The sequence below is a fragment of the Rattus norvegicus genome, chromosome 6, assembly GCF_021556685.1.
Source record: "Rattus norvegicus strain SHRSP/BbbUtx chromosome 6, alternate assembly SHRSP_T2T, whole genome shotgun sequence".
Classification (NCBI taxonomy): Eukaryota; Metazoa; Chordata; class Mammalia; order Rodentia; family Muridae; genus Rattus; species Rattus norvegicus.
Window position 1 is genome coordinate 87,194,040 of NC_141539.1, and position 10,875 is coordinate 87,204,914.

Sequence of the window (10,875 nt, forward strand, 5' to 3'; positions counted from 1 at the left end):
TTCCTCCAGTTACATGTGATCATGAGATAGGCTAAAATATGTAGATTCTCATTGATGAAGATACATTGAGGTTGCTGATTTCTAAAAAGGATCTTTTGGGGTCATGACTCTTTAAATATGCTTTGACCCATATCTCATAACATATGCATTGATTCATGCAACTTTTTCTTCAAATACTGTTGTCAATATTCAAGTTTAAGAATATGTAAAAGACTCCTGTTGAAATCCTGAATAAGGAACACAATCACAGAATAAAAAGGTAAATCAGTTGGGTTGAGTGTCACATTTGCTCTCCCCCAGAGCAGGATCATTAGGGGTTCAAAGTCACTCATCACTGTAAAACAAGTTTGAAGCCAGCTTTGGCTGCATAAGATACATTCTTCACACAAGCAAATAACTAAACAAACAGAATAAATTAATGTAAATCTCAGACATGTTGGAGAAAATTTGGCAAATGTGAATATGTGTAAGAACATTCAGATGTAGGTTTGTTTTATATCTTGGGTTACTGGATATTCAATTATCTTCATTTATATGTTAAAGTACTCTGTTAGTTCATATTTCAGTTTTGTTCTATTTTAAACATAATGCTACTATTGATAACTTGTTACTGGTAGTTCCTCCTAATAAAATATTCATTATTTTCAAATAAAAATTAAGCTAGAATCTGCATATTTTAATAAAATTACATAATAATTAGATAACATCTTCAGGAAAAATTCAATCTTTATCTAAGTGTAAAATTTGTAGTTGTTGCAATAAAAATCAGCCTGGTAACTAGTAGATGGACTTTTCTTTTTAACAATTTGAAGAGTAATGCAGTTTTATTTGACAAAGTTTATCTTTGTTGTTAGTTCAGCTTATAGCTGAAGTTTTGCCAATGCCTAAAATTTATGAAGATGCACTAGTATTTAGCTTCACTTGGACATCATTAATACATAAACTGCCAGTACTTGAATACTACTTAAAGACACAACAATTTAAATATGTTGGAACATATCATAGTGATGTCATACTTCAAACATCTTATTATGTGTTTTCCTAGAAAAGTGTAGATATTTACAATCATTTTTTAAAAAACTAAAAATGTGGTTCTCTGCTCCTTCCTGTTCCAGAGACAGCTGCATCTTCTCTTGCAGTGCCCGTGTCTTCTTGTATACAGGATGGGGAAGGTCGTTGTGAACTGCTTTGGTCTTATTGGGCGCCTGGTTACCAGTGCTGCCTTCTGCTCTTCATTTGGCAAAGTGCAGATTGTTGTCATCAAAGACCGCTTCATTGACCTCAATTACGTGGTCTACGTAATCCAGTATGACTTCCCCATTGCAAATTCAATGGCACAGTCAAGGCTGGGAATGAGAAGTTTGTCATCAACAGGAAGCCCATCACCATTTTCCAGGACTGAGATCTCGCTAACATCAAATGGGGTGATATTGGTACTGAGTATGTTTGTGGAGTCTGCTGGTGTCTTCACCACCAGGGACAAGGCCAGGGTCTACTCGAAGGGTGGGGCCAAAAGGGTCATCATCCCTGGCCTTTCTGCTGATGACCTCATGTTTGTGATGGGTGTGAACTACGAGAAATAGGACAACTCAGGATTGTCAGCAATGCATCCTGTACCATTAACTGCTTGGCCCCTCTGAACAAGGCCATCCATAACAACTTTGGCATCATGGTCATGACACATGGTTCATGACCACAGTCCATGCCATCACTGCCACTCAGAAGACTGTGGATGACCCCTCTGGAAAGCTGTCACGTGATGGCTGTGGGGTTGCACAGAACATCATCCCTGCATCCATGGGTGTTGCCAAGGCTGTGGGCAAGGTCATCCCAGAGCTGAACAGGTAACTTACTAGCATGGCCTTCAGTGTTCCTATCTCCAGTGTATCCATTATGGATCTGATATGTCACCTGGAGAAACCTGCCAAGTATGATCAAATCAAGAAGGTGGTGTAGCAGGCATTCGAGGGCTCAATAAAGGGCATCCTGGGAAATACTGAGGACCAGGTTGTCTCCTGTGACTTCAACATCAATTCACTTTCATCCGTCTTGGATGCTGGGGCTAATATTGCTCTCAATGACAACTTTGTAAAGCTCATTTCCTGGTATGACGAAGAATATGGCTCCAGCAACAAAGTGGTGGACATCATGGCCTATATGGCCTCCAAGGAGTAAGAAACCCCGCACCAACCACTCCAGCAAAGATGTTGAGAACAAGAGAGAGACCCTCAAGTGCTGAGGAGTACCTGTCCCAACTGTGCCACAAACACTGAACATCTCTCTCACAATATCCATCCCATAACCCAATAATAACAGAGGGACCAGGTGAGCCCTACCTACTCTCTTGAATACTGTCAATAAAGTTCTCTGCACCCACCTCAAACAAATGCATGTTAATGGATTTGTCAATGGTGCTTACACAATTTTCTTAGTCAAATATAAATTCACTAAATGTACCAAAAACATTGATTTAAAAAAGCTTTGGACTGCCCAGATGCTTAAAGATAAATAGCTCTCTTATTTCCTTAACTTATAATTATCCCTTTCTGTCTTCAAATAACAAATTACCATATGTTGCCCTATGAAAAGAATATATATATAGTGACAACGTCTTTAAAGATAATAACAAGAGTATTATCCTTATCCTAAAGAATAAAATTCTTGAGTGAGATACAATCTACCGATGTGCTTGCATGCTGAGAGTATAATCTTTTATTATAAGCTTCTGGAAAAGTATGTGTGCCTCAAAAATAATCACTGCAGGTAAAAGGCATTTCAGTTAAACTGATAAAGGTAAATAAAAGCATATGAGTAAAAGGCATCTCATAATTTATAATATTGCATATTAAACTGAAAAGAGACGGGGGAAAATTCTTAAAGCACCAGCTGCCAAGAACTACAGACTTCTGCCAGTTCTTGGAAACTGATGTGGGAATATCTACAGACTGAGCTGTATTTTTTGCCAGCAGGAAGGATCAGGCCAGAGGACTATCCCATATTGTGAATCATGCATACTCATTAGTGCCAAGACTAGATGGAATATTTCTCTAATTTCATACCTAATTACTAAAAATTTTTAGAAAAATGTATGTTTGAATATTTCGACAAAGTACTACATCTGCTAATAGATCTATTTTTTATATAGCCAAAATTTATGACTAAATCAATCTCAGTGTAAGGTGTCTTTAATCTTTAACATACAATGTAGTGAATTGTGTAAATATTATTCAATAATATTTTATAAAAGATAGGAAACTGGCATAGTTTATTTTTTACTAACAGCTAACATTAAAAACTATGCCTGGGGACCCCAATGGAAGAGTTAGGAGAAGGGCTGATGAGGATTGCAACCCTAAAGGAAGAACAACAGATTTGTACATACATGAAAATTAAAAGAATCATCATATTACTTTGACCTGTATCTATAATACACAAAACTATTTTTCATTTTCAAGAACATTCTAGAAAGAATATATTTTAAGTTGATAATGTTAATATGCAGGAACACAGTAGATGCCTAGCACTATTTTAATCATAAAATCTAATATAAATTTAGATGGTGATTCTTCCTCAATTAGTATGAGATATTATTTATGAACAAAACATATTCTGAATGGAAAGATTATATCAAAATATTCTAAGAAAATATATATATTTTCCTCAGACATTATAACATATTTGTTAAACATATATCATGTAATATGATACTCAAGCTCTTTACTGGTACAGGATTAAAACAAAACAATATTGTTGAAGGTACACTATGACACAGAGAAGGCCACCAGGTTAATATTATTAGGACAGCCTAAGTGATGGAGACAAAATTGACAAGCAACTTAAATTTTCAGGAAGTAGCCTATCAATGGAATAAATGGCCTGGGGAAATGAGTAACATTTGACAATCTGTTAAATTCACACTGAACTTGTCATTTGATTTCTGTCAAGTTTTCCTGCAATAGATCACTTATACTTGAACCCAGTGGATTGCATAAAACCTGGTTCCATTACTTTTTCAAAGTTTTTATAAATACTTTGAGCTTGCCATATTCAATCCATGTCAATTTCTTTCTGTTTTATTGTAGACTCAGTACAGTTTCCAGGACTCTAGCCTCCTATATGGACTGCCAACATCTGCCCACATCTTCATATTCTTGTTTGTGTGTGTATCATTCAATTTCTGCCATAAACTCCATATTCCTTCACAAAGGATTCTTGATTATCATATAATAAATAGGGAGATAATTTTTTGTTTTCAACAAATACATATATGATATCAACAGCACCTTAAATATTAAATAAAGTTCTGTTCAAGTTTAGCGTTTTTCTAATTTGCTTCCAATCTTTACTGCAAATTCAAAAGAGATAGACAGAAAGTTCACATGCTTTGTACACAACTCAATTACATCATATTAAATAAACCTGAGACACGTTACACAAAATATTTTTTCGTGTTATACTTATAGTAGTAAATTTTCAGTGAATGTTTCTGGAGAAATAACCATATTCAGTCTTGAATAGATGCTTAAAAGGAGTTGGTTTGTTTGATTTGTGTATATTATTGTCAAACAAGCAAGTGTTAAGAATGTTTTCTGCTAAAATGCAAATTGAAAATATGACTAAATACAGATCCTGTTAATATTAAAGATAGAACAGGTATGGCAAAAAAAGCAATTATGATATTCACATGCTCTATGTTCATATTCTGTTGCCAATGTCAGTTTCAGTGAGGATGTAGTAACACTGCAAAAGTCAGAAATCTGGTATTATATTGGACATAAAGATAAGCCATCTAGACTGCACTATATTCCATAGTATTCTCTCAGAACACAGAAAGGAAACAAAACAACTCTGAATAACACATTCACTTTTTCATAGTACTACCCTTATAGAGAACATGTATATTTTCAAGGTGAGTGTGAATACATTTGGAGAAATATAAATCCATGCCTCCATTCTCTGATAATATCAAATTAAATACCAGAACATAAGCAAGAATAATACACCTAGGAGCTGTTGTGTATATGCTTATCCCAGCTTGGACCTGATGGGAAATTTGGTGGCCTTATGGGCATGCCTTTGTATGCCTCCCCTAAATGTGACTCATTCTCATTTCCTGGCAAGCCAATAATAGACCTGGCTGAAGTTCATCATCCTGTCCAATATTTAATTAGAACTTGTTTCAAATTTGGCTCAAAATAGTGAAACTGTTTTTTTCTCTCAGATTTCAGGTTTAACAACAACCTTATTAATAAATGCACATTTCATTATCTACAGTATTATTCATTTTGAGATACAAATCTTATTTTATGAAAAAAATCTTACTTTTTTCTAAGAAAGAAAAGGAAAAAGTGAGCATTATTAAAATATTAGAATTATTAAAAAGAATAGACTTATACACTAAAACCAATAAAAGATGGTGATAAATATTGAAGTATTAACTATTTAAGCTGAAGATTCATTTAAGTTAATGAGACTGTACTCAATGTGCTCATTTTACTATTTCAAAGATAATCACTTAACTTTGATTTGTAATTTGATGTTGATATTTCTAAAATAATATCTACATGTTGATTGCTCAATTTCCATGTGAGAAGAATACAGCGGAGCTACACCGATTGACCTCTGTTTCTAATATGTCTTCACATTAAGACACACAGTATTGAGATATTCAAGATAGACTTCTGTGTTTTTCATTTGTAAGTCTTGTACAGTTATTTAGATGAACTAGTTTTTTGATTGCAAACACATTTTTGAGATCAGAAGATTTGCTTGATGGTGTGGAGTGGAAGGATTCGAATCATAACAGAGATGAAAATAGAAAATTCCTTTAATTTTTCTCCAAATAGAGCAATTGATTCCCTAAGCTGACATTATATCTAAGGTATCAATTAGTAATTTTATATAAAGATAGAAAGAAAAATGTTGACAAAGTTTGGAGATGAAATTATTTCTTCTAAAATATTTCATTTGTAAACTATGTGAAAATGCCAAATACAATTTTTTATGATTATAAGAAAAGCCAATCTTAAGGACAAGGGTAAGTGCTTGGATTGGGTGTTCTATAAACTGTTTAGCACCCATTTTTTTTACAGTTAAGAACATTTGCCTTCCTGAAGATCTGATTGTGGATCCCACTACCGCATTGGTTGACTCTAAATCACTTGTTTTCTCTAGCTCCAGGGGTTAACTGGCTTCTGTAGGCCCCTGCACTCACGTACACTTACTTACACATATACACTCTTAATTAAATTTATAACAAATCTTGAAAGTCTTAAATGTATTCTAATATGATACGTAATTCTGGGAAAAGTTTTCAATTAGCAATAATCATGCCTTGGATAAACCTCATTGGCAATGAACTGCCACTGTGCAAAGCTGATACATAATTCTGATGGGTGAATTAATTCAAGCTAGTTTGAGATTGTCCTGAATTATTTTATAAAAATAAAGGATATGATTTTCTTAGTCATAAAGTTCACTATTCAAAGTATGAACTTCAAGTTATGGACATGTAGCCTCTGTTCTAATGCAATGCAAACCATGCCAGTATATTACATCAATAATCAAAATATGAGGAGTTTGCCTGTGACCTTTATGAGACCCACAAGAATGCTCTGACATTGTGGTATATTTCCTCCATTTTTATACTCTGATTGTGGGTGCTAGGAATTGAACCCCAGTCTTCTACAAGAGTAGAGACTACACTTATCTATGGAGCCATGTCTGCAGTACAGAAATAGTTATCTTTATCAACTTCTCCCTCACACCACAGTATAACAGAACAAGACACTACAAAGTTTTCTCTATCATGTATTCTTGCTGAAGTCATTTCAGGTCTAACGAGAATTTATCTTCTTGATGGAGATTCCCACAGAATATTACCCAACTCTCTTATAGGAACTGAAGGTCAGGATGTCCTAGCCAACTTCTAATTTTTCTAACCTTCTGGTAAAATTGCCTCTTTGTGCAGAACCCCTCCTGCTAACTGCTTATATTAGGTTCTATTAAACTACTTGCTTCAAACTGCTTACTTTGGCAAAATCCTCTACAGCTGCCAAGGCAGACGCCAGGATATGCTTTATTCTTTAAAAAAAAAATCCTTGTTGTATACATACATTGGGGCAACGAGGAACCTAAGTCCCCCAACACTTGAGTGTTTTCCCAGCCTGCTGGAAGAGTTTCATTTGACTATAAACAGTCTGAATGGTCTTCTCTGGTGGGCTAATTATGACAACATTTTCTACAATTTTTCCCCTTACCTACCCAGTTAATGCCATGCCTTTCTCTCTCTCCATACAAAGTAATCAAATAGGCAAAATACAATCAAATAAACAAAAAACAGAATAGAACAATAAAACAAGAAATACAAACATATAAATAAAAAATCACATAGTATGAAAGAAAAATATGTCAGCAAAAGATCAGTATGACAAAAAAAATTGTCCAAACATAGCCATATGAGATAAATGTTTACAAAACACCACTGAGGATTGCTTTTGTCTTTGAATTGGTTTTTTGCTTTATTGCTTTTGTTTGTGTGTTTGTTTTGTTAGCCATTTCCTGCTAGGGGTTATACCTACTCTAAAGTTAAGAAAGTTAGCTAATTTTTCCTCTGCAAGTGAGTATCAATTGCAGATAAGTACTTGGTTAGGGATGGAAACTGATGTCTACTCTCATTTCTAGGAACCAGTTCTGCTTGAAATTTTGCAGGCCACTTATAGATAACCAGGATTTTAAATTCTATAGAATTATCCCATCTAAATAGGTTTGAATAGGTATAATCTAGGTTGGTGTAATAAAATCTAAATGAGTATAATTTGCTTCTGAAAAAAATTACTGTGTAAGTTGAGGCTCACTATGTTGTGTTTTAGCTGCTAATTCTTTGTGTGTGTGTGTGTGTGTGTGTGTGTGTGTTTCTGATCAAATTTTTATTTACTTTTGCTTTCTTTTTCATGTTTACTTTATTTATTTACATTTTAATATTTCATTTTTATTGGTTATGTTATTTATTTACATTTCAAATGTTATCCCCCTTCCTGGTTTCCCCTCCACATACCCCCTATCCCATACCCTCCACTTGCTTCTTTAAAGGAGCTTTCCCACCCATCCTCACAATCCCACCTCACATCCCTAGCATTCCCTATACTCCAGCATCAAGTCTCCACAGGACCAAGGGCCTCTCCTCCCACTGTTGCCCAATAAGACCAGCATAAGTGGCTGGAGCCATGGGTCCCTCCATGTTACTCTTTGGTTGGTGGTTTAGTCCCTGGGAGCTCTGGGGGTTCAGGTTGGTTGATAATGTTGTTCTTCCTATGGGATTGTAAAGCCCTTCAGCTTCTTCAGTCTTTCCCCTAACTCCTCCAGTGCATTCCCCGTGCTTAGTCTGACAGGTGGCTGTGAGCATCCACATCTGTATTGGTCAGGCTCTGGCAGAACCTCTTAGGGGACAGCAAGTACTTCGTGACATCAGCAACAGAGCCTAGGTTTGGTGTCTGCAAATGGAATGAATCCCTAGATGGGGAAGTCTCTGCTTGGCTTTTCTTCAGCTCTGCTCGACTCTTTGTCCCTGCATTTCCTTTAGACTGCAATATTTCTGAGTTAATATTTTTGAGATGGGTGAGTGGCCCCATCCTTCAGCTAGGGGCCGTGCCTAGCCCCTAGATATGGTCTCTTCAGGTTCTCTCTCCCCTTTGTTGGGTATTTCTGCTAATGCCATCCCTGCTGGGTCCTGGTTCTGAAAAATCACTGTCTCTGTTAAATTGAGGCTCACAATGTTTTAGCTGCTAATTCTTGAAAGTACATAGTATGCATAATATGTCACTCTAAACTTAAAATCCTGTAGTGAATTTCATTGTTGTTTTTTAGGAACCTTTCTGCACTGCTCAGCCCAGGACCAAGAAAAAGCCTGCCACTAGCAAACAAAGATTATCCAATTTCTGCAGCAAGTACAGTGCAATGGTGGATCTTTATAGGTCAGATTATCGCTTCTAAGCATGGGATATTTATAGTGCTCTACTTTCCCAGAGAAACGCTGACACTGCTGTACTATCTTTAACTTTGGAGTTCAGATAACTGATTGGGATGATAACATTCATTTCAGCATTTATGTGTTGCCTTTTTTCTCAGTTTTTTTGAATCATTCTACCTGGCTTCTCGCACAAATGTCATGTCTATCAATTCAAGGAAATATGTGTTTCCCATTTCATTTCTTATTGTGATACTCACTTTGTCTTGAAAGGCAAAGTGAAAATAAGTTTTATTAGACTACTTTTCAGCATATCTGATAAAAAATGTACTCTCTAATTATTTGTAAGAATTTTCATCTAGTGACCTTGACAAAGAAAATGATCTGTGAGCGCACATGCTCAAATATATTCAAAGACTCAAAAGATGACCAGAATATTCAGAATTGCGGAAATTCTTCAATAAGGAGGAGGCCATTTCCCCCCAAAAGAATCTGTACTGAACCAAGATGCAGTAGGTTACATCAAGATTAATCAGTTGTAGCCTGATTAATTTTCCATAAAACAATACTATAATTAACTGAAACAGAGAATATAATGAAGACACCACAATGCTTTTTTAGACTTTAGTAGGTTCACAGGAGTTTTACCATTCTTACATATCCTAACAAGCATATGCCAAATTCTGTAGTATATATTGGAGTAAATAAAACACTCTTCAGAATAAAAGCAGATCCTTGTGTAAAATTTTAAATAGTCTATAGATGTAAAGGAGATAAAACTCACAAGGAAAAACATAACAGTGAATGTAGTTAGTACCAGATAAATTCTCCAATAATCTTAAAGCATCTTCAGTTGTAATAACAATAGTTCAGGAAGAAAGTATCATAAATCGGCAAGACCTGATGTCAACAAACAGAGACATAATAAGACATCTACACATCCACATTTGAGATCTTTTTCTACATAGTCATTATATTTTAAAACACATTTAATTATAACATAAAAATAAGCATTCTTAAATTGAATTTCAATTTTCATCAATAGATATACTATCTAAAATTGTGATGGTTTTGGAGAAATTCAGTGATTTCTAAGTGACACATAACTCAATTCAACATTTTTAATCAAGTGTTTTTAAATGTGTACAGTTATGGCAACTGATATTATTATAAAATTTACTAACACTACAATAATATAACAACTAATAACATCACTAATGTATATTTCCCTTCTGTAGCAATACTAGTTTCCTATATAAAAATATATTACACACACAAACTGTGGTAGTATTATATGATAACTTTGTGTGCAGTGCTATTTATTTACATGCTTGGTGTTAAACAGCTATTGTTTCAGTATTTATTATTCATTTGTTTATTTGCTTATTTGTGTATGTGCATTATACTTGTGAGTATCAATGTTTGTGTGCACAAATGTAGGTAAATGCACATATCCAATGCCTGTAGCTGGCAGAGGTCCTTAGGTGCCTACCTCTATCACTCTTCATCTTGTCTTTCTTGACATAGTTGCCATTTAGTTTCATAATTACTACTTGGTTAGACTGGCTTTTAGAATCTACCTGTCTCTTGTCTCAGATGTAGCCTTATAAAGGTGCACTTCCAGGTACTAATGATTCACTTCTATTACATTTTATGAATGGTGACTGTTTCAACAAAAAAAAGACATGTATGGGCTTATTGTCTTTATGTGTTAATATCAACATAAAAGAAAAGAAAGGAAAGAGGGTTCAGGAAGAATCGTTCTCCACATGACTTATTTTAGAAATTTGAAAATAAATTATGTACTACATCAATAAAACCTTATGAATTACTGTATGTTCTATCATTAACCTACATAAATCTGTTTGTTTTGTCTTTTATCCAAGAAGCACTGGAATTTTGCAGTGTTT

General features: G+C 34.8%; 1 non-coding gene across 1 annotated transcript; it reads right to left on the minus strand.

Annotated features, from left to right (window-relative positions):
* Positions 1 to 6,242: 6,242 nt before the first annotated feature.
* LOC120093500 (U4 spliceosomal RNA) lies at positions 6,243 to 6,377 on the minus strand. The gene has a single exon (XR_015623553.1). It is a non-coding gene; the product is annotated as a U4 spliceosomal RNA (small nuclear RNA).
* Between the last annotated feature and the right edge of the window lie 4,498 nt (positions 6,378 to 10,875).